We start from the raw sequence: 25,036 nt of genomic DNA, 5'->3' as shown, positions 1-25,036 counted from the left end.
TTTTTCGGAATTATAAAATCGTTAGATGTTATTATGATATTTTGTACTTGTAAGTTAATAGAAGAGGTTGTAAACTATATGTTTGACACATGAAACCTGTCAATTTCGCTTTGAGAGTGTCACAATTAGCGATTTTATGATTCGTGAGCGTTCAGTCAGAATGAGCGCTCGCAAGACGTAAAATCGCTGATTGTGACTATCTGATAGTGGATTTGATAGGTTTCATGTGCCAAACACTTGCATTTCAACCTCTTCTTGTATCTAACAAGTACAAAATATCACTATAACATCTAATGATTCCAAAATTTCGAAAATCATTTTTTTATAGCAAGTGAGTGGAAGCAAGCCTGTGGCACACAAACTAATACCTCTGAAACCTGTACAAGCAAAGGCATTTCTGTTGTATGAATTTAGGTTTCGAATTGCATGTTTAGTATATTTTTTGGAATTAAAAAAAACTTCAATTCTGGGGTGAAGTTGATCATGCAGGATTTTATACAATGCCATATTTTCTGTTTCGTTGGAGACAAAACGCATCGAAACCGTCTCAGAAATCGTTGCCATAGAAATGCCTATAGCGACGAATTATTTTTCAAAGAAACAGAATATATTTCCGGTTCACAGACATCTTAGCATGCATCGAAATCTCACAAAGAAATAAGAAGAAACAACCGCAGCTGTCAAATATTCCAAATATGCCTAGACACAATTAAATATCCGTAATAGAAATGTAGACTACGAAACAAATCACAGCTGAAATCTGGAATGATCTGCTTGTTGTTTTCGACACGATCGGCTGGATTATCAGCTGTTCTGGTACCACCTGTAAACCTACGATCTACGAAACAACTGTGAAGAGTGGTGCCACCATGGAATGAAGTATAGCTTCAAATAGCTTCAGTTTTCTTCAATTTATCTTGAGAACTTCCATCTGACTTGTTTTTTGACGTAGGACTACGTCTGTGATTTCTATATGGGGGTACACTTTGTGAAAACCTAAAATGGAGCATGTAACAAAATTATGAAAGATTTTGAACGTTAATTACTCAGCTACCCCTGGACCAATTTTATTCATTTTATCACCAATCGATCAGAAATATTCCTAAGCATCTGTTAAAATTAAGACTTTATCATTTTTCACTATTGAAAATTGCACGAATGTACAACTTTTGCTGTGATAATTGAAATTATCACCGATTGCCGGCGAAAAGTGATTTCCCTAACACAGATTTCACAGTTGTATTCCATCCGGTCTCACCAAACGGTGTTTATTCAATCACCGTGTGGTGAGTGGTGGTGTTCTCCAGTACCCAACGAATGGCTCCCCCCAAGCAGCTATATATCAAGGCTGACCTCAACCGTTGATCGGATTCAGTTCCAATCACCGTGTTTGGTAGTCAAGGTCATCAATCGGGTCACCATCAGGTAGAGTAAGACTTCCTCTACACGACGGTAATGTTGGTTTGCGTGGGCGTGCCTTGAATTCCTAAAAATCATCGAGAAAAGTCATTGTTTACAAAAGCTGTTACGCCTAATTCCAGCTCTATCTAGTTATGTTTAAATCTAATATACCATGTACTTTAAGGCAACATTGGGGGGTGCAATTTCAAAAACCAAAGTCGGTCGCAGCATGAAAATGGTCTGATTTTGATCCAGAGATGATGGATTTTATTTCTTAATACGCCAATCGATAGAAATTTTTTCTACGAATCTGTTAAAATTAAGACTTAATCATTTTTCAAAATGTCACTATTGAAAATTGGACAAATGTGCAACTGTTGCTATGATAATAAAAATTATCACCAATTGCCTGCGAAAAGTGATTTCCCTAACACAGATTTAAAAGTTGAATTCCTTCCGGTCTCACCATTCAATCACCGCGTGGTGAGTGGTGGTGTTCTCCAGTTCACAACGAAAGGCTGCCTGCCCACATGACCATTAGACTGATGCAAAATTTGAAATTTTCACTCCACAGTGCTCAAACGGTTCCAAATTAGTAAGAAACTGGCTTGGCACAAACCATTTAAAGTTTATATGGAAATTACTATGGAGAAACCATAATTTCGGTTCATATCTATATAACAATTCACCACATCACTATCCTTTTGAAAATGATAGCAGTGATTGTAGCAAATTTTTTCTACAATTGGTATTTCTGGTGCGAAGAATACACTGCAACTGCCACGTAGCCAATAATGGGTAAAAAAGAACCCATTTTTGATGACTATATGAAGCTGTCAAATAATGGGTGAAGTTCAATTTCAAATAATAGGTACTCTTTTACCCATTTCTCAGAGCACCTCGGGCGAGAATAATGAGTACTTTTTTTACTCATTAATGGGTGAAAAGCAACTTAGATAACATCTTCCAGTCCTCGCTTCAGTCGCAAAGTGTCTTGACGATGTCGAATGGAAATTGCTCGTTTGAAAAGTAGGTATTTCTTATTTTATTTCTTTCTGCCCACATCTAAAAAGCAATCTGAAACTTGCAGGGACAGAACTAGCCGCATCAGCAAGGAGATCCCAGGAGAGTTTTGTGAGCACCATTTGTTGCACGAAAGATGGAAAGACCGCAGGATGGAAAATGGTGAAATAAAGTTATAAATATAAATAACGTTTTGTATTCTTAACTATTCATTGTGGCTCTTTCAATGATCCATAAATCATACAATTTCTAAAAGAAAAATCCTGGCTTAAAGATTTCAAAAGTGGGTACTTTGTACCTATTTTATAAAGCCAATTATTATTTAAAAATTGGTAAAAAAGTACCCCATGATTTGACGTACAAGCTCTTTACCCAATAATGGGTAAAGACGTTTTACTCGTTAAATGAGTTTATCTACTTTCCCCATAAAAAATTTGACAGATGGGGAATTTCACTGTCGACCGGCGAAATCAGTTGTATACAAAAAAGGCCTATTAATAAACCGACAACGTCGGGATTAGTACACTAGTTATTTTTGTTAACATATTCGTTAATGTATTAAATCGGATACCTCAGGGACCGACAGCCAAAGATTTTATCTATTGTAAAATCTGGCAATTGTATGTTTTTTATCGGTGTTTATTTTATTGTACGTATTACAGACGAAGTCGGTTTACGTAGTGATTACATAGTGGCAGTTACACCATAGAGGTAACTTAGACTAGACAGGTTAGACTAAGTGAGTGCAACTTTATTATTAAATGTCATTGCAACCTGGTAAGTATAATAAGTATTAATATTTTTGTTTTTTTTTTTTAAATCTTACAATGGCAAGCAGGTGGAGTACTTGGCGTAATAAGTATGTAGATTTAGTATATTTTATTTGAGGAAACAATTGGGTTCTTTAATTTTGAAAAACATGTCGGGTTTCATACATCATCTGAAAGGGTGTCGTTTTCTGAATACAACGATATTTTTTCGATCCCATTTACTTCCATCTCAATTTTTAAATCAAGATTTAAAGCAAAATAATCACTTCACTGTTTGACACAAAACTAACAAACTGACAGTTCGTTACTTTACAGTACCATCGAGGGCCGCTAAGAAGGTGATTTTTGCTAATGTATTCACACTTATTTAAAATAGTTCTAGTGCTCCAAAGTTTATGAAATTTTGAATTTCGATTCCATTTGTAATGCAGATTACGAATATGCAATTACCTCAATACCCCTAAAGAACTCAATTTAATTACCCGATTAATTAGTGTATTTCATCAGGTTTCATCAATTGCATAAGCCGATTTAACAGTTGACTTAATCTTTTCCATAGTACAAACAACTGAATGAACCGATTAACCACTCTATTTCGTATGCTGATTAATTTGTCGACTTAATCTGTTTCCACCGTAGAAACAATTTAATAAACTGATCAACCAGTATATTTCGTCTGTTTTTATAGAATCCCTGCTACAACTCTGTCATACTACTAATCGTTTGATTTGGTCACTTCTCGTTGACTGATTTCCTATGTTTTCGGCTACCGATTTCGTGTGCTGACGCGTCGGCAACCTCCCCTTAAGCAGTCCTATAAAAGTCGATGCAACAATTTATAAATACGTCGGTTTCATAGTCGGTCGATCTTACCGACGTGAACCGATTAAGTCGAAGGGAAAATCGGAAGGATTTTTTATGGGGCTACTTCGAAATGGGCACTTTTTCACCCATCAATGGGTACTTTCCAGTTACAGTGTAGAGCACAAATATCATGGCTACTATGTCACACTGCAGAATACAGTATTGCCCACAATACAGTTGCTTTTGACGTTTGGCTGACAAACGATTCTCTGCAAAGTTGTAGCCGATAAAATTCCCATCAGAATAGAAATAGAATTTGTTAACAGTACAATATGTAAAAAGGCTAGAAGACAGTGAACAAAAAGTTTTGTTTTCCCATAGTTATTTCCATATAAACTTCAAATGGTTTGTGCCAAGTCAGTTTCTCACTAAATGAGTTCAAGTTTTGGGAGGCTAATCAGGGCCCAATTTGGAACCGTTTGAGTACTGTGGAGCGAAAATTTCAAATTTTGCATCAGTCTAATGACCATCCATAGAAGGAGGAAGAAGCCGCACAGCTATTGATCCGAATTAGTAGCTCTTCGTGAGTCGCTGTGGGCCATCTATGTAAAGCGCGTCATGCTAAAGAGTATAAACAGAGAGAACCCCGCTCAAATTCCTATTCCTACACAAAACACAAGCTCCTGCTGCAGTTAATAAATAAGATTTATTAGATAAGACCACGTAGTCCTACGTCACCATTGCGGACAACCTCATAGGACTGTCCCTTGTAGTTTTGTTGTTGTTGTAATGTGTTATGCGTTGTCATGCGAACGATGTCTTCAAGGAAGGACTTTGGTTCAGTGCCCGAAAATTCTCGAAAGCAGCTGTCAGTGGCTGTTGCATCAATTCTGTACTCTGTGCCGAAACACATCACGGCACACTGATCGGCAGGTTAGGGCACACTTTGACAATTAGGAGAACTGGTTCTAATGTTGGCATATGGATCTAAAAATTGGGCATATGCATACAAATGTCCTGTTTTTTAATGTCCTGTAATGATTTATCTGGACAATACAAATTGATATTTCTGGTTACTAATGAAAAATTGGCAAAACATTATAGAGCTTTGAGTGTGTTGGTTTGTTTCCTTTGAATTCCGTTATAATTGCTTATCTTTTGACAGATACGCGTATTTCGTCCACTAATTGCAGACTTCATCAGTGCCAAGTACTTAATACCACTGCGGCACTGATGAAATCTGCAAGTAGTAGACGAAATACGCGTATCTGTCAAAATATTATCAATTAATTTAAAGGAAAGAAACCAACACACTCAAAGCTCTTCATAAAAGGATTCCGCTAAGAGGTTCGACAAATTTAAAAGCTATAAAATTCTATCCTTAGAAATTCATGTATGGGCCCAATATTAGGGACACTTAGACCGACAATAGGGACACTAATCCTATGACACAGAATATCAGAAATCAGAAGATTCTATGCTTTATTGTTTGCTAAGCAACCGTGAACAATTAATTTTCCATTCCTGCTGGGGGAACCGTTCAGTACGTCAGAGATGACGACCTACCTACGGAAAATACGGTGTTGAAAAGCGTGTAGTACGGGAGAAATTTCCAGCTTCCTTGGGCCTCGATATGCTTATAGGTGTGCGAGGTCTATATATGGATTTAAAAAAGGAGATTCCTAACTCACTGCATTTCGTTAATCGGAAGGGGAACATATTCTACCAAGGGAACAATAATTTGTGTTTACTTTGTAAGACGGAGGGGCATCGGATGAATTCCTGCCCAAACGAGGTGGTAGTGACGGATGTGACGTCCAAGCGGCTGGCGCTGCTGAAGGAAAAACAATTGGCAGAAGCAAGTGAGCAAGAAGTGGCACAGATGAAAGCGGAAGCTAAACTCAAGTCACCTCTAAGGAAGAGTAAGAAGTACTCATAAACTCTTGATACTTTGATGTAATTATTAAATTATTTAATGGCTCACGGCTCCGTGGAGTCCTTTTCGAAATTTGAGCCAAACACAATTTAATAAACTATTGGAAAAAAAAACTCATGGGATACTCGATTGGCACGCACAGCGTTTTCACAGTTTCGGCACAGCTAAAACAGTCGGCATAGATTGAAGTGCGCAGAGTTGATTACCCCTAGGATCTGCGATAAAATTGCATAACGATACCAAATCGTTTATTTTTTTTCCTTGGTTTGTTTTCCGTCGATCTTGTTTTCCGTGCTGAGCACCAATGCTTCCGACGCCAGGGAGGCAGCTCCCACACCTGGACCCTACCTATCGAACTCATGAACCGGGGACCAACGGCTTTACTTCCCGAAGGAAGGCGTGATCAATGATGTTATGCCTCAGAATTGAACCCAGGCCTGCTGGGGTAAGAGGTAATCACGCTTACCACTACACCACCGGCGCCGCTAAATCATTCTTTTTTAAGGGGGGAAGTACAATTAGAATTTTTTTTTCGAAAAAAATTTTGTTGGCTATATTTACTCTATATGTATCTGGGAATGAGCCTTTAAAAGCATAAAGCCGTCCGGAACTTATTTAAAAAGTTATACGCAATTCAGTGAGTGCATGTCAAATGGCTGAACATGTCAATGTTGAACTTTAAATGCTTCTACTGAAAAGTAGTGTTTTCAAAATCGCCGTGCAATGTACAGGTCAGAGTTTTCATTCAAATCGATTCCGGTTTTCTGTTTTATGTTCATAATTAAATTCTCCACAACATGAATAGAAAGATTTTTTAGATTTGTTTGTTATAACATGTTTTTTTTATAAACAAAGTCGAAAAAATAGGGTTTTTAAATTTTTTTTCAACTTCAAATTTTTTTGTGAAAAAAACATTATTTTTACATACGAATTAATTCATGTTGTGCGCTGTACCTTCAAATTTAATGTCCTGTTTTTTTTTTGTTTCAGACGTGATCATGGACGTAGGGACTGCACGGCGCGAAGTGTTGCTTTAAAAAATTGACTTCACATTATTTATAATAATTGGGCTAAATTGCAAAATTTAAAAAAAATGTCACTGATAATTAATCTTCATTAAATCCTTAATAACATACATAAAGAATCGCTAACATTCATTTATTTCCCTACCCGCAATCCACTCTCAAAGATAGGCCTCATTTTAGGCCTTCTAATTGTACTTCCCCCCTTAATAAAACCTAATTTTAGATTCGGATTCAGCGACCCAAAATTAAGTAAAGTAAATAATTTCGTCAGACACAGTAACAATATCATCTATGTACAATAATTGTTGGGAATTGAGCGCAACTTCACCCCGTTTTACGGAACTTTAAATTAAATTTGGATTATGACGATGATCCTTTCGATCCAAAAAAGGGTTTCTGTAAAACCGGAAAATATAAATTGTTTTTTTTTTTTCAATTTGTCATGCAACAAGGTACCGCACTAATGAAATCATTAATCTCGTTAGGAGCTAGGAGGCTGCGCTGGATAGCGATGATGTTGGACGGTCCTTGTCCATGGGTATGGAATCTCTCTCTCTTTCGTGGTTTTACAAAGTGTTACCTTATCGTTACTCTGTTGCCGGGTGAAAGAGTTTAAGCTTATTAAAGTTCGTTAGACTAATTGTATGGACTGCAGCCATGGATCGGAGCAGTGCCTTCAGTGTGAAGTACGGCTGGAATGGTGTACTCTAGTTTACGTTTATAAGTGAGGATTAAATTGAAAAAGAAAAAAAAAAATAATCTCTCAAATTCTGATCATTATATCACAACGGGACTGATCAGCTATGTTCACTAACATTTTTTTTCCTATTTCAGATTCATATCGCTTCGAAAAACATCCACGACTGGTACATTGTAATTTTTAAGGTAAGTTAATACAGTTTTAACAGAATTTTTGAATCTACGATTTGACGTCGATCTTCGCTTTAAAAAACATGGCTACCAAATTATAACTAAGAAAATATCTTCGTATCCCAACTATGGGAATTGACTATAAAATACTTGTTTTACATTTAATTTTAAATCAGCCTTGATCACTTAATCACGTTATTTAGTATTCAAATGTTCAATGTCTGACATCCACCATTAGGAACCTTTACATGAATTCTACTGTATGTGTTATTTGCAATATAGTTTGACAGATCATCACAATGTCTTATTCACAACCAGCATAGGGTAGGTGAGCCAGTTTTGACACTAGTTAGTAGTTCATGTTGTATAGCAGCTATTACCACTGAATTGAAGTTTAAAGCATTGTGAATATTAAAATAGTGTTAAATGTGTTAATTTTTGATCACTATCACCGAAGACAACAAATCAATGATGAAATGATGTCTTTGCTATCACCCTAATGGTAGATTTTAAACTTCTAGCTCTAGTGCCAGTTTTGGCATCAGTTGTTCATTTACCTACGACCAGCTCCAGTTGTTAACCTTACTAATTATTTCATCAAAACATTATTCCGTTGCTTAATGGGTCAGTAAAACCACGCTGATTTTGAAAACAAATCCAAAATTTTAATCTTAAGTTCAAAAGATTACAAAAAACCGTGTTTAGAAATGATCATTAGGTACGAAATGTTTTTGTTTTAAATGACATATGTAGCAGCCATTCCATAGCAAAACGATATAGTATGTTCTCAGAATTTCGTTAAAATTAGTAGTTTTGTTCCTTATCGCAAAATATTAGAACCGTATTTTTTTATTTTGTCATTAGGGTCACCATTTCCATGTTAGGATGGTACAAAAAATCAATTTAAAAATGACTTTTTTAAACATCCACAACTATTGAACAACTGGGCCGATTTTAAAGACCAAAATCTCAAATGAAAGGCAATCAAAAATATTTTTTAGAAAAAAAATATAACGAATCTATAAAATTGAGAAATTTTATTTTGTTGTTGTTGTTGTTGTTCTTTATTTAAGACATTTAACATCCAGCGGATGCATTTGTCTCTGTGAGATATTGTATTGAATAATATTGATTGTATTTGTTTTTTATGGTTTGTAGACAGAGACCGTAATCTGTGTTTATATGTTATCTTGAAATTTGACTTTTTATACAACATATCAAAAATCAGCAATTTATTACGTTTTTGAATTATATTGTTTTGAATTATCAAGTTTTGGGTTTTCGCTCAATACTCCTATGTGACTAGACTACCATGCGTCTCCATTGATTTAGAGCGATTGTAACGTGGTCACGACGGATGGTAGTCGAGCAAAGCTGGAGATCAAATTGAAATCAAAATTTGCTGTTATGATGTAACTTATTTTGAATACTCAACTTGTTCTCATTTTGGTCGACTTAACGGTTAACACAGAAAAAAATAGAGCAATATTTTACACAGATAAATCAAAGGTAAAACTAATCCTACTTCCAATGAAATCAATTTGATAACTGATTTTGCATTTATAATGTTGAACTGAATAGCATCAATGCTTCTCACGCTGTAAGACTTGAGCTCAAATCTCTTTCTGCACAAGTCACGAATGACCTAAAATTCAAAATGAGTTTTCATTATGTTAGGAACTGCAAACTTAATATCGATTTGCATTAATTTTGTTAACCGACTTTGCTCGGGTAGTCGAATAGTTGTATTGAGCGAAACCTCAAACCTTGATAAGTTTAAAAATATGTAACTCGAAAACGAAAAAAAAAAACACCGATGATTTTTGATATGTTGTGTAAAAAAGTCTTTCAAAGTAAAATATTACATACCCGGATAAAGCTGAAGATCAAATTGAAATTTAAATTTTCTGTTATGATGTAACTTATTTTGAAAACTCCAGTTGATCTCATTTAACGGTTACTAGGTGGGGTGAAAAGTAACCTCCTTGGGAATGATTTTTTTATGTTTATTTTATTTTAATTAATATAGTCCCCTTTTAGCTCGATACACTTCGTCCAACGATTTTCCAACTTGATCATCCCATCCGGAAAGTAATTTTCCGGAAGGTATGCAAAATACTCATTTGCGGCGTCGATGATTTCCTCACGTGAGCTGATTTTTTTTTATTGATGAGCCATTTTTTGAGGTTTGGGAAGAGATAATAGTCTGAGGGAGCCAAATCGGGTGAATACTGTGGATGCGGAAGCAATTGGAACCGTAAGTCATTGATTTTAGCCGTGGTTGCGATGCTCTTGAGCGCCGGCGTGTTTTTCAAAACAAATTTTTTTTGCTTCATGTGAGGCCGTTTAGCAGCGATTTCGGCCTTGGAAGAAAAACATATATTAGAAGCGTCATTTGAACAGTGGACTAGGACTGGTAGGTTTCGAGTTTAAAACTTTGCTTACCGAAGATTTTTAATTTTTGTTTGCGAAAAAGTTAGACAAATGAATATATTATGATTTAAAAAAAAATATGCAGGCAGAATTCTTAAAACAAAAAAAAAACAAACACTAGAAGATGTCGAAGATGGAAGCCCTCTGCCCTCCGTTGGCAATACTACCAACCGGTGGAAACTAACGATTTTAAATTGGCTCACTACTTGACTAGCCTATTGGTCCCAAGTAATCGATTAACGTACCCCACTCTAGTCAAAATTCTAGTACTACACTTTGTTTGCATTGATTCGCTATGAAAATTTGACAGATAAAATGAGGGGTTCGTGGATTTTCCTATGTTTCGAGGGGTGCATCGATTAGCTTTTGACCGAAGATAGTACCGAAGCTGAGCCAAAAAGTTGAGCGCGTTTTGGGACCATCTGGTCTTATAGTTACCTTTATGGTAGTACCATACAATGAAATCACTTCAAGCGTATCCCGTTCTTATGGAGGAGGCTTATTGGATAGCGGAAGATAAAGTGTTTATTGTGTTGACTATAGTTTTACGAAGTTTTGTATAGTGAATAAGAATCCTCGGCTCTGTAAAGTTATTTCGATTGAGCCTTATCAAATACATCATTGGACAATACAAATCTTCAATTTGACAACATCAACGTGTTTTTCTTCCGCTGTGTCTAACTAGAAACGGGTAAGTCGGACAGCTACCATATCAGAGAATGTATCGTTTGTTTTTTTAATATACAATCATGGAAAAACATCTCGTTGCTGGACATGACGACTAACATTTGAAAATGGTCTTAAATGTTGAAAATTAATATTACTATTATTATTAATTCGCATTAACTTGAGGACGGCTGGACTTAGGAATAAAGGTTTTATGTGCAAATTTATCGAAAACTATGCGTAAATCCAAATAAATTATTATTTATTAAAAAATATGCAATTTCAAAAACTTGAAAATTAACAAAATAAAAAAAAAAATTTAAGCAAGTAACTAATCTACGCTCTTCACCAAATTTTAGAACATTACTTCAGTTTTCTTGATAAAAAATATAAAGATTGTGTGTTTTGAAATAATAAACGTTTCACGTTTTTTAAATACTAGTTTACTAAGTTTTTTCCTTCAGTATATTTTTTTTCTTCAAAGATAGTTTAATTACTTACAACTTCTTCTGAGATGTCATTTTCATCAATAGTATTCATATTATGATTAGTAAATCAATAATTTTCATATCGTGATTTTTTTGAAAAAATATAATCTATTTCTTTAATACGCCCTTTTCAAAAGTAACTGTGAAGGAAAAAATCATATTTAACTGAAAAATGCAACCATTGGTAGCAGCAAACATATGAGTAATTTTTCATTCCAATCGGAAGCACTTAATCGTTTGCTTGGAACCAATAGACTATAGTCAAGTAGTGAGGCAATTTAAAATCGATAGTTTCGTTGTTTCGTATTGATTGTTGGTAATGGAGCAACTTTCCAAGGTTCATGGAAAACTTGATTTTCTATGGACAACTTTCATTAGTTTAAGGTTCGGTGTTGGTCATGTATTATGGATGATTTGAAATATGTTTATGGATAATTCGTACAATTTAAATGCTCATTATTTAGAAATTTAGCGCAACGGCGCCGGAGGTGTAGTGGTAAGTGTGATTATCTCTCACCCCAGCAGGCCTGGGTTCAATCCCAGTCGGCGCCACCGGGATGTTCTGAGGCATAACATCTCTGATCACGCCGTTGGTTCCCGGTTCATGAGTTTGATGAGTCGATAGGTAGGGTCCAGGTGTGGGAGCTGCCTTCCTGGCGCGTCGGTAGCATTGGTGCTGAGCACGGAAAATAAGATCGACGGAAAATAAAACCAAACGAAAAAAAAAATAGAAATTTAGCGGTACAATTTACAATTGTGTTGCGAATTTTATATAAAATCTGGATCATATTGATATTTTTTATGGATCATTCACATTTTATTTTATGAATTTTAGAGTCCTTAGGGGTTTTAGTGGTCAAGAGGTGTTCAACTCTGCACATCCCAATCTGTGCCGAAAGTTACACGGAGATGAAAAACTACCCAAAATTAAGTACACTCAGGTCTTTTTTACACGGGGGATACGTACCGTGTAAAAAAAACCTACGAGATTTTGATTTTTCGCATGCTTAAATGTTTTTAAAAAATCGGATTTTGATGCCATTTGTAATTAAAGCATGATATGGTCCATACTGACATATTTTAAAAATTTCTGTATTTTCACCAAAAAATGTGATTTTTTTTTTCTAAGTATGCCATTCGATTACCTATAGCTTGAAGCGGATAATGTGATTGGAATCAAGTCGATAGGTTGTATCGTTGTCGAGAAATCGTTAAAAACGTACCGTGTAAATCGTGGAAAACCGTGTAAAAAAAGACTTCAGTGTACTTTTTTTTTCAATTCCCGGGTTCAGCCCAAAAACCAAAATTTGAGTAAATCGCATATAGTAGTTTCCATTGAACACCAACAAAACAAAATACTTGCTCTTAAGAATATTCTACCCAAAATTACGTTTAATTCACGTAAATTTGAGAATTTGCAATTTACTCAAAAGTAACTTACTGGGCTGAACTTTATTGTTGGGTCGAATCTCTCGTTCCTTTTTCGACAACAATAACGAGTGCAAGTGAGAGACTGAACTCAAAATTAAGTAAAATGACCTCAAATTGTGGGTAGTATTTTTTCTCCGTGTATGTCAAGCGTTGCGCCGAAGTGTGACAGTGAAGGTATCAGTCTCAGTAACCCATGAGTTTGGCAATCCTGTACTTATGACTTTTGATAAAGTTGTGAAACTTAATTCTAAGGTAATATTCAACGAGCTTGTTACCGGTCATCCGCTTCAGGGAAGTGGCACTCGAAGTTTAGCCTCTCCGCGAGAAGGTGAAGGGTCACTGATAGGAAAAGCTGTCCATCCAGGAGAATCATCATCATCATAGAAGACAGTTCTGTACCGTGCGTCATTCTGGCAGACGTTTGCCGAAACCAAGTACCCAACCGGCAAGTGGAAGATGCATCTTCCCTGCATTATCATCATGCTAGTCGGACAATGCTACATCCTTAAAAACAGGAAGGACCTAAAATGCCCGCCGACGGTAGTAGTAGTAGTAGCAGCAGCAGACCTCAGTAGCTTCCCAGTGTCAGCAGCCGTGGTTAGGTTCTAAATCCGTCTAACTGATCTCCCCTTTTTTATGGGTGGATGAAACTACTTCGTCCATGGATTAGAAACGACCCAGGAAACCACTGAGATTGGTCATTTACGGTTACAAATTAACTAGTACTGTTCTTCTTTTCTCTCATAATTCTCAAATTCTAACTTTTAATCCGTTCATGCACATCTTCCTTGGAATGATTTTCAACATTATCTACCTCCTTCTTGTATCTGCTTGTTGTTTGACTAAATTGACTCCGTTACCTCCTTCACAATTCTGTTAGCAGCATCTTCCTTAATACACTTAAACCTCCGTTTACGAAGTCTTTTTATACGCAGTATTCAATTTACGTCCCTCTTTTTACGAAGTAAATCCCAAATAACGAGTATACACTGTGAAATACCTCAGAAAATGGATATTGTTGGAATCGGAGTGACGTGTAGGGACCGGAAATCGATGGGTGTCGCCATTTTGAAATCCAAGATGGCGGCTTTCGGTTACAGGAAAACATGGACATTCAGTCAATTACCACCCCACAATATGGGTATTTTTGGAATCGGAGTGACGTGTAGGGACCGGAAATCAATGTCTGATGCCATTTTGAAATCCAAGATGGCAACTTCCGGTACATAAAAACTTGGAAATTCTGCCAAATACCCCACAATATGGGTGTTTTTGAAATCGGAGTGACGTTTAGGGACCAGAAATCGATGTCTGACGTCGTTTTGAAATCCAAGATGGTGACTTCCGGAAACAGAAAAGCTAGGAAATTCTGTCATATACCCCACAATATGGGTATTTTTGGAGTTGGAGTGACGTGTAACAACCGGATTTATGTCTGACGCCATTTCGAAATCCAATATGGTGGCTTCCGGTTGCAGACAAATTGGCAAATACCACCACGTCACCCCGATTCTTAGGATACCCATATTGTAGGTTTTTTAACATTGTTTTTATGTAACCGGAAGTCACCATATTGAATTTCAAAATGGTGTCAGACATGGGTTTTCAGTCCTAATAAGTCACCCCGATTCCAAAAAAACCCATATTGTTGGGTATTTGACAGTATTTCCCAGTGTTTCTATAACCGGATGTCACCATCTTGGATTTCTAAATGGCGTCAGACATGGATTCTCGTTTCTCACAGGTCATCCCGATTCCAAAAATATCCATATTGTTGTGTATTTAACGGTATTGTTTTGTTTTTCTGTGACCGAAAGCCTGCCATCTTGGATTTCAAAATGGTGTTAGACATAAATTTCCGGTTCTTACACGTCACGATTCCAAAAATACCCATATTGTGGGAGGTTCCAGTGTATTGCTATTGCTATTGCCGTCGGCGAAAGAGCGTAGAGAGACTGCAAATTGGTAATACGGGATCCACTGACTCCACCAGCCTCCACATTTAATCAAATCCGAGTTCAGTCCATAGAATGAGCTGTACGGCTGACTGATTGGTGAACCATCAATCGTACGGAGTGGTTCTGCGCGAGAAACAGCTGCGATTGCAGATACATCTGAAGAATGGTAGGATAGTTCAGCACCGGGCTGTTGTTGACACCGTACATTAACGCTACAATGCTCCTTACCCATACAATTGACTCTCGGTTCGAATCGTATGGCCATCGAGTTAATACGTATGCTGGCCTATTTTTCGGGGTGTGGTGGCTCTGACTAATTCGTTTGGACTTCCCTGAAACTGTGGACAAAAGCCGTGTGAACTTTCTGCAGAGGTTCATCCCCAAGAAAGCAAAAGCGCACAGAGACTGTCGTCAATTATTAGGAACAATTTCGCTGGAAAATGGCAATGACAAAAAATTCCCTGTCCCCCTTACTTTGAAGTAAACAAAGAAATAAACCTTAGCAACGATTGGCAAAATGTCAACACATAACAGTGATGCCATTTTAAATTATATTTTGTGTCATACTTGTCATCGTGTGCCATGACGTGCCGATCAGTGCGCCACGATATGTTTCGGCACAGTGTGCAGAGTTGATTACCCTTTGGGTCCTTTGGGTATTTTTAAGAAGCGTTTTAATTTATTTTTTTGAATCATTTATTGGTGTTTATATTCAAAAGTATGTTTGTTTTTTGGATTAGCTGGACTCTTGAACGAGTTTAAGGTACATTCTGATATAATTAGTCTCAAAACTCAGAATAGCTCCCAGGCAGGATCTATTTAAATTTTAATTTTACTAGATTATTTTTTCAAATATATAAAGACTTTAAATGAAATTTGCGAAAATATGACTTTTCTTTCTCTAGAATATCATAAATAAATAAATCAAAATCAACAATAGGCATATGCTCTTTTTTTTGTTTGCCATAAATTTTCTCATCTTAAGATTGTATTCAAGCAACTACTGGTCTTATTTTGATACCTACTTTTGATGATAGAATGACATCATATTCCGAAAAAATCGTGATTTCTGATAATTGAAAATCTAGCAGGCCGTGACAAATTTTTCTCATATTGTATGAACCCCAAGAAATGTGTAAGAGGGTCAAATCCCGTTTTTCAGAGTTGCCGCCATACAAAAGTGTTTCTGTAACATCTGTGGTTATCATTTGGAGGATGAGCCCCCAGATTTCCAGACAAAGTGTTACCTTCGGCCACCCTAATGCCCACACTGATGATGCAACAATGTGCTCTGTATACAGTTTTACCGAGTAACACTTCACCATTCGTTAAATTGTTGCGTGACCGCCCTTTACATTTATCGCTCTGTTTGATTAATGTTTCCGTTGGCCGTTTCCATGTTTTCAACATTGTTGGTAGAGGTGTGACCGTGAAGGTTGTGCTAATTTTACTACTATGGGTATGAATGTTGGCTGTTTTCTTTCGGTGATGAAAGATCCTGACACTGGTGATTTGGTTTTATCTAAAAAAAAAAGGTTGATGCTAATGCGGATCTAAATGTATACTCAGAACATGCTCAACTTACAGGCAAATCTGACATGAACACCCCATGAAGTCTTTCTACAGTGCTTAAGTTTTCAAGAAAACAACTTCCTCTTGGGGAGAAAGCTCTTTTGTGCAATTTGTTTGGCACTAAGCAGCAGCAGGCAAAAGCACTGCACTGCATCCGTTCAGGTATGAAATACTGCTCTACGGGGCTTGGTTGCAGCGCCTCAGCAAAGAATGAAACCAGCCAAGTGTTCACTTTGTGGGGTGTTTATTTGTTTAGTACCGGCTTTTTCGATGTGGGGCTACTCACCCACACCCCCTACCCGTTAAGTGTAAGCTCAGTGAATCAACACGAAAACATGAACAACCACCTTGGGGCGGGCGAGAATGAGAGAGTTGGCAGCGCATTCATGCAATTAAGTCAAGTGTAATTTTCGTTGAGCTCTCTTACGGGAACGGGAACGGTATAGTGCTGCTGTCGGATGGTTATAGAAGGGATGCTTTTCGCAGAAGCAAAACGTGTCAAACTGCATTTCACTGGATTTTGTGGTAAAATATAGCAACCGATTTTTCAGCAAAGCTCCATGCTCTGCGGTTGAAGAAATTGAATCATCATCTTGACAGAATTCATAAATATGTATGAAACTGTTTCGAGAAATCGCTTCCGGGGTATCAATATCGGGTCCGTCGTCATTTCCCTTCCAGCATCGCAGACGACGACTGGCTGGCTGGGAAAGAGTGCAACCAGCAGAGAAAACCACTATCGCGCTCGCTGGAAATGCAGCCTTTTTGTTATCGAGTTTCTCCCCGTATTATGACGCTTTTCCTGAACGAAGCGCTTCCGCTATCATCTAGGGAAAGGCAGGGACATAAATTTATTCAATTACTTCACCAATAGCTGCGAGGGACATCAGAGTCGCTTTGCTCGTGCCCTGTCGGTTTGCAAGCTGTATTTTAATCCCCGGAGATATTTGACTAAATTAACTTTTTCTCCGAGCAACTTCTGCGAGATAGTTCATGAAAAACGATTTCGTTTGGGAGCCAGTTGACACAATACCGTAAGACGTTTTTCCTCATTTTTCTCATATGAAAACCAGATCTGCTGTGTCTCCGCAGAAGAAAAATTGCATAAACGGAAAAGTTTAATTTTATCCGATAAAGAAAACTGCACTGGAAGAGCATTAGAATTTGCGCTGTGTGGACAATTTTTTTTCTCAGTTCCCCTTGCTTGTTCTTGACACTTGGCGAAAAGTTGAAATAGCATAGAGAAAAAAAAATCGTCCTCCAACAGATGCTGCTTGCCCTCATTAACCAGAATGGCTCCCACGCTCCGACTGGCATAGCTCGAGACAAAGTGTACATACTCGAGTCAGGGAGTACAGCGGGAGATTATCCCCTGCGAGGTGATTAGTTTTCCGGGAAGGAGCACATTTTATCTTTTCTGAATGTCAAGTTGACACATTGAACTCGAGGAGAAAAAGGTAAAACGAATGCATTGATCAAAATTTTGCAGGATTCACGGAACAAAAGCTAAACCAGCTCATTGTGTTGGTTCGTTCGTTGGTCGTTCTCCGTACGGCCGATTAAACCAACTAAAATTTGAGTATCGTTCGCGCAAATTCGCAAAATCGTAGGCTACTCATACACGGCGAATGAGAACGACTCAAATTTGAGTTTAGTTCACTCATAATCGCCAAAAGTGCAGGAACTCAGCGATGAGTTAATTTGCCTCATGTTTTCCCAGGTTTTTCCAGGATTTTCCAGGGAAAAATTCGCGAATTTGAGAAAAGTAAAGATTGGATTCACTCAGTCTATTGGTACTACTCCGAGACTGAATTAAATAATCGTCAATTTCCTCATTTTCCGGCAGATTTTTAAGGTTTTCCACAGGAAACCATGGGACAAATTTTACTCATCGCTGAGTTCCTGCACTTTTGGCGATTATGAGTGAACTAAACTCAAATTTGGGTCGTTCTCATTCGCCGTGTAGACTGAGTACAATTTTCCACGATTTTCCAGGAAAAACTTTTCGAATATGAGGAAAATCGAGATTGAGTACAATTTTCGTCGTTTTTCCTCAGAGTATGCTCTTCTTATGAACGATACATATGAAGTTCATAAGCGTGATTTATGAATGATTTTCGTCTAACATAAGGTAGCTCTTATACGCCTTTAACCATTACATTTTTCTAAGCGTTACAAGACGTTTGTTCAATAGACGGTCCCATAATCTCAACGTTCATTGTTCGGTTCCAGTCTGTGTGTGTGATTATTATGGAATCACACGATTATGTGTGAGTGATTATTATGGAATACGTACGTTCTTTTGACTCAGTGTACGAATTTGCGACTTTGAGTGAAAATCCACTCAATTTTGAGTCAATCTCATCGGTCGTGTAGCTTGTGTTTTCGACTTTAGTTGGAGCTCGAGCTGAAGAAGCGAACAAAAAGGTTCGTGAAAAAATGTTTCAAAAATAAACGATCCACTTTCATGCGCTTCTCGTTACTCTCCGTTGGCGGTCACGCAGTTGTGAAAGATTAAAATAATAGCGGTCATTTGTTTCCTCACCCTCTCCCTCTCCCTTCATTGTTCCCAGTGGGTGTCCAAATCCGTGAATGGAAAGCAGCTTTCCAGTTTAAATAAGATCGATTATTAGGATACATATTTGAAAGCTTAGCTCCAGTAGTGGGGATTCATGTGCGTTGAAAATTGTTGTTTGTTCCCAAAGTCTTTACCACGGAATGAGCTGAATCTAGGGTCAAAATAGTCCGATCGTCCCGCAAATGCTTCAGAACGTTCAGCAAAATCTCTCTTATGTCATCGCCAAGTTAGTTCTTGAACATTTATCAGTTGAATAAACTTCGGATTCAGTCCTCGGTTCACTACACCTAACCGGGGGATGTTAGATTTGCTTACAATTATGTGGTATTCATCATCGCAGGATGTTAGTGGAGACCGCATGAACGGAGGATGGACGGTCCAATGCAAGAAAATTGGAGACAGAAAAAAATAAGTGGGAGAAATAATCATGAGCAGCATGAGCATGAGCATTGACGACCATACATTTCAGTAGTTGTTACTCCGTGATTGACCAGATTTAACGAAATTTGCACAAAGAACCATATGAATGGGGCTTGGGACTAGCAATCCATTCTCAGTGTACAAAATCCGGAGAATCCATATTTTTGAGGTCGATAACGGCGCCGGCCACGTCCTTCGGTCATCGGGGAGGGAAAGGTTTGTTATTTCAACAACCGTTGCTACTAGAGACCGAGTATACCTCTGCATCTCCACGGTTTTCACGGGAAGGACGTTTTTGTTAGTGGAAAGGGTAAATTAGATCTGCATTCACATTGAAAAGTGATGGGGTCCTTTAAAAACGGTTAAGCAAATGACGCGACCCTATCAACTCAGTAATGTAACGAGGCTTGGGTTTTAACCTACGATCTTCTGCTCCGTAAGCAAAAACGGTCGCTCTACGGTCACTGTGCCCCTTACATCACAACCATCTACGACCGACGATCGTTCATTATCGGTTACAAGAAGCTATTACAATAAAATGAAATCATCCAAAGTAGTTAACAATGTCTTCCAAACCGATTAAGGCGTACGTCACATTTGTCTAAATATACTTATTACTTTACTGAATCGCTCTCCAATTTCTGTTATTAACGATTTTCTACAATAGAGACCTGGATATACTAACTTAGTAATGTAATGAGGCTTGAGTTTTAACCCATGATCTTCTACTCATTAAGCAAAAAACAGTTGCTCTATAGCCACCGTGCCCCCCATAATCTACGACCGACTCAACAAAAAGTTATTCGAATGAAGCGACGTCTCTGAAAACAGCCAACAATCCCAAGTAACCGGTAAGCAATTGAACGTAGTCCTAATTCGGCTCTATATCCGCATATGAAGCTGTGATTTGATGCTAATGATGCACTATCTGCTAATATAGGGCTGCTATAATGCTAAAAAGGCGAAATAGCGGGCCTTTATAGTGCGACCATGGTAGCCCGGCACTAGCACTTTTAATGCCTACTCTAGGGCTGGTATGAGAAATGTCAAATATTTCCGTATCCATTCCCGGGTGTTTTTCCCTTTTTTATTGCAAAATATTGAGCTGTTTGAGTAATCAAATGCCACCCGTCATTCACAGAAACAAAAGGAATTAAATATGATAATTCATGATTTCTTTATTATACCCAAGTACCTTTTGTATCCATTTCCAATATTTGTGTTCCATATACTGCAAATTACTGGTAGTGAGACTCGAACTGGAACCTTCTGGAACAACAATCATGTGCCTGTATCCCCTAGGCTATAGATGATGATGATAATTCTTTTGAAAATTGGCTTATTTATACACACGATTGGTGGAAGTAATTCACTTCAGGATTTCCAGGGCTCCAATCTTACAATACAGAAGTTGTCCAATTCTAAAAAAAATACTTATTTGCTCACTTCCCTGCAGCAAACACTTAGTTTTAAACTTCGTACATTACGTAGCTCGAGAGTTACGAGCCTGAGAAAATACGAAGTGGTAAAAGAAATCGCGTGTGAAGAGACATCCGACAGCCATTTACTCAATCATTATTGTCAAACTCTTATGTTGGTGTTTGTGAAAATGTTTGGGACATTCAACTCACTACAACACACAAATACTGACCATGTAGTTTTCCTGTCAAAATATTAAAAAGCATTGCTAATGTTCATATAATGCTGATTAAGCGTATTTAGCATTAACAGTGCTGAATAAAGATTTATAGCATTAGCATAGTTGATTAAAGGCTTCTTAGCATTTTCAATGCTGTATATGGGCTTAGGCGCACTAGTAATTCTGAAGTAAAGCAGATTTAAGGCTTTGTTCTAATGCTTAAGGTTTCTTGGGATGTCTTCCAAACTGGATCACGCATGCACCCTTTCCGAAATTCATGATTTAAACTATTCAACTTTTGGTTATTAACTGCGCTTTATGCTCTCGGAACCCAACGATGGTGGTTTATTCTGTTAAGGGAGAGCTTGGTGTTAAACCCATGATATTCTGGTCATTAAGCAAAACCGATCCCTCCAGGGCTATGGAGCATCTCAAAAACACAATACTCCACGACAAAATATGATTAAGTTTTCACTTGGTATGTAATGAACAACAACGATACGTGATAATTCATATAGTTTGTATAAGTGAGAGAAATTAATCATGACGAAAAAGTAAAAATGGTGCCGACTGAACTCGAACCACGAACGTTGCGATTACTCCACTGCTCTCTCCATGCTTCGGAACTTGAATAGGCTGAAATTGGAGCATACCTGACGCGGTCTTCTTATTCTTTTATCATATATGGATGTTGGACTTTAGTGATGATGTAGGAGATCTCTATGGGAAGGCACAATATGGTAAACGTCAGAGAAGAAGAACCTAAATAATTTATCTCAAATACAGGATTAATGAAATATTTGTTTGCCTGTTTATATGGTTTGCCTCTGATTTGACGTACCCAGATATACAACCAATTGAGGAATGAAAAAGTCATATTATTGGGTTTGATGATTATTTGGGTATATTGGAGAGTATTTACTTATAAACTTGTTTCTCTTCCGCTGCGTCTAAATAGAAACGGGGTCTGAAAGCTACGTTATTTGAGAATGAATTGTTGGTTTTTTAATATCCAATCATGGGAAAAACATCTCGATGCTAAAAATCACGACTAACATTTGAAAATGGTATAAGATTTTATTATTAATTCGCATTAACTTAAGAACGGCTGTACTTAGATAAAAAGTTATTATGTGCAAATTTATAGAACACGCACATTGAATCTAAATAAATTATTATTTTACTTAAAAATATACAATTTCATCAACTTGAAAATAAGCAAAAATTAAAAAAAAAATATTTTGAAGCTGGTTATCAGCATTTACTCTTCACCAAACTTTAGAACATTCTTTCAGTTTATTTTTACGTAGAACTAAGTCACATTAGAAAAAAAAAATCAAAATTCAGACTTGTAACGAAAAATCACAAACACGGACGAAGCGATAGAACGCAAATCGAGCACATGACACATTGCGGATGCTCACATGAGCGAGCTCACCGCTCGATTGACCGCTCACCATTTGACCAATGAATGGAAGGGAGGAGAAAAGCAGCGGTAATAAAACGCCTGCCAAATCGTTTGATTCGCAATTACTTTCGAGTAACGGACGGATAATCGTCGGACACGACGTATCAGTGGGTGCTGTTCCACCAATACGAAGAAGACGACGAATGCATCCACATCGACCGAAGGAAAGGCTTCCCGTAATAGGCAGTATGACTGGGCCCCGCCGTCATCCGGTCAGCATCGACTTGCACTGGTGTGAACAAGTCAAGTAGCGCTAGTTGTTCTTTCACAACAATACAATTCAATGCTGGTCGGAGCACGTCTTGGTCTGGTGTGAATGCTACTATATCAAGACCAGCAATTGAAATGGGCTTAACTCCATTTTGTAAACAAAACAGGTAGCGGAGACTTTCCCCTACCTGGTCATTATGTTGGTTTGCCTTTGCGGACTTCGGTTCGCGAGAAAATGGTTGTAAGGCCATTTTCTCGCGAACCGAAGTCCGCAAAGGCAAACCAACATAATGACCAGGTAGGGGAAAGTATCCGCTACCCGGTTGTGGTTTAGGTTTGCGAATGAAGGTTTCGGTTCGCGAGGAAATTGCCTTACAAGGTTTGTTTACAAAATGGAGTTAAGGCCATTTCAATTGTTGGTCTTGATATACTTGCAACTAGGAACGCTATGACGAAAAATACTCCAAAAGGGAAGGGCCTAATATGCTATTCTGCAAGTATAAAACAGATTGTAATTCAGTGAACGTGATCAGTTGCGATTCCATTAGCTGTGGGGACAGTCGTCACAACAAATTTGAAAGACTCAGAAAGTGGACGTGGACATCGGAATGAGAAGCAACGACATCCTTCGAACGTTACACTGCTGAGTTTGACTCCAATGATTACCTGCCAGGAAATCCAACTGAGCACGCTGTCTCTGGAGATACCCAAGTACACCAGTTTGTTCGCTTCGATCCAAAATGGCAGTTTCATTTGCGACGGAGATGTTCTTCACAAATTTGGTAGGACCCTGTAGGACGCGGACATCGGAGGCTCTCTGAGTAGCTTCACCATCTTTCGGACGTTCCATTGCAGTCGTTCCGTTAGGCTGACAACAACATTGATCACCTGCACAATTTCAACCACGGTGCAATGGTGTAAGCACGCCATCCCGAAAGTACTAGCATGTAAATCTGTTGGATCCCAAATGGCCTTTTTCAGGGCCACTATATTTTTGCGCTATAGAATTTCTTTTAAGACCTCTAGATGGTGGGTAAAACAGGTCCACAAAATTGAAATATTTTTGAACCATGGAGAGAAATAACAGTGTTCGGAAAATCACTATCAGCACTATCATTTCATTGAATCTCCGTGAGAGAATAAACTTGCGTAGATCATCCAGCTCTAAACCTTGCCGCAGTCGTTAATTAGGAGCACGTTTATGCATTTCGTGTTAGTTCTCCATCCACTGAAGCAAATACAACAGCAATATCAACAAATAGCGCCAAAATAAAAGAAGCACCAAGAGGCAACAGCGGTTAGTACTTATCCGTTCCGTACCCTCCAACTCCAACAACGCTTTCGATGGACACCAGGAAAAAAAGCAAAAAACGGCTCTTTTCAAGGCCATCACTTCAAATACAGAAGGAGTTAAGCTAATAGATTTTCGAATAATTAAAAGAATTAAGAGGAAAAAAGGTTTGTTCCGACCACTCACGACCTTTGCGCTATATATTCCAGATCTTAGATGTAAAGTATTTATCACCTATTTCTCTTACCATCGGCCTATACTTGCTGATACAGTATTACTACTTACCATTCATCATTCAGAATTTAATGTTACAAACAAATTTTTAAAATTACCGGTATCATAACAGGCCTGATCAAAACTCTAAATGCTGGTAAAGATTAAGAGGACGCGCAAATGATTTAAAGTTTGAATGGAGATTTCGATTGATTAGTGTACACGGTTAGAAAAAAATACTTAGTTTAAAAGAACTTAACGTTGGATTCTATCATTTAAGGTCCGCCATTGAGTGAATTAGATAAGTGGCGTTGGTTCAAACTTACTCATCTATTGATTAATAATATAAAATCTCAAATTTATGTTTATTTGCTGTTTATTATTGTTATACCCCGTACAGACTATGGCTTATATCATGTAATATAAGCTGTCTTGCAATGAGCACTCATACATAGGATTTGTATGAGTGAGGAGTGAAAACTAGATGTATGAGTGCTCATTACAAGACAGCCTATATTACATGATATAAGCCATAGTCTGTAACGGGGTATTAAGCTTAAAACATAATATTTGACGCTATCGATTGATATAGTACTTTCCGCTTTGTTTAAAAGTTACATGTTTGTAAATTGTATTGACTAAAATAAATAACGATGAATATCTCGAAGTATATTTAAATATATTTCATTTAAATAAAACACGCTGCGATTCAATGTTCAAAAGAACTCAATTTTCAGTTAAAAGTACTCAACCGTCATGTTTCCACCGTTGGGTGCTTTTAACTTATTTATGGATGAAAATCATAGCAACCTGCGCTGCCGTCGATCATGTCATTTTCTG

The 25,036-nt window shown here is 37.6% G+C and overlaps 1 protein-coding gene across 1 annotated transcript in view; it reads left to right on the top strand.

Annotated features, from left to right (window-relative positions):
- The window catches only part of LOC135704716 (GTP-binding protein Di-Ras1), a 457,174-nt gene that overhangs the window by 151,514 nt on the left and 280,624 nt on the right, over nt 1-25,036 (top strand). Inside the window, exon 2 of the mRNA XM_065226199.1 lies at nt 7,794-7,844. The gene's annotated coding sequence lies outside the window, so the exon portion shown is untranslated. The remainder of the gene's footprint in view (nt 1-7,793; nt 7,845-25,036) is intronic.

Source organism: Ochlerotatus camptorhynchus, unplaced genomic scaffold (genome assembly GCF_037179485.1).
Source record: "Ochlerotatus camptorhynchus isolate MF236.1 unplaced genomic scaffold, CSIRO-AGI_Acam_v1.1 ptg000246l, whole genome shotgun sequence".
Classification (NCBI taxonomy): Eukaryota; Metazoa; Arthropoda; class Insecta; order Diptera; family Culicidae; genus Ochlerotatus; species Ochlerotatus camptorhynchus.
The sequence above is the reverse complement of the archived record's forward strand: the minus strand, read 5'-3'. Positions and strand labels throughout refer to the sequence as shown.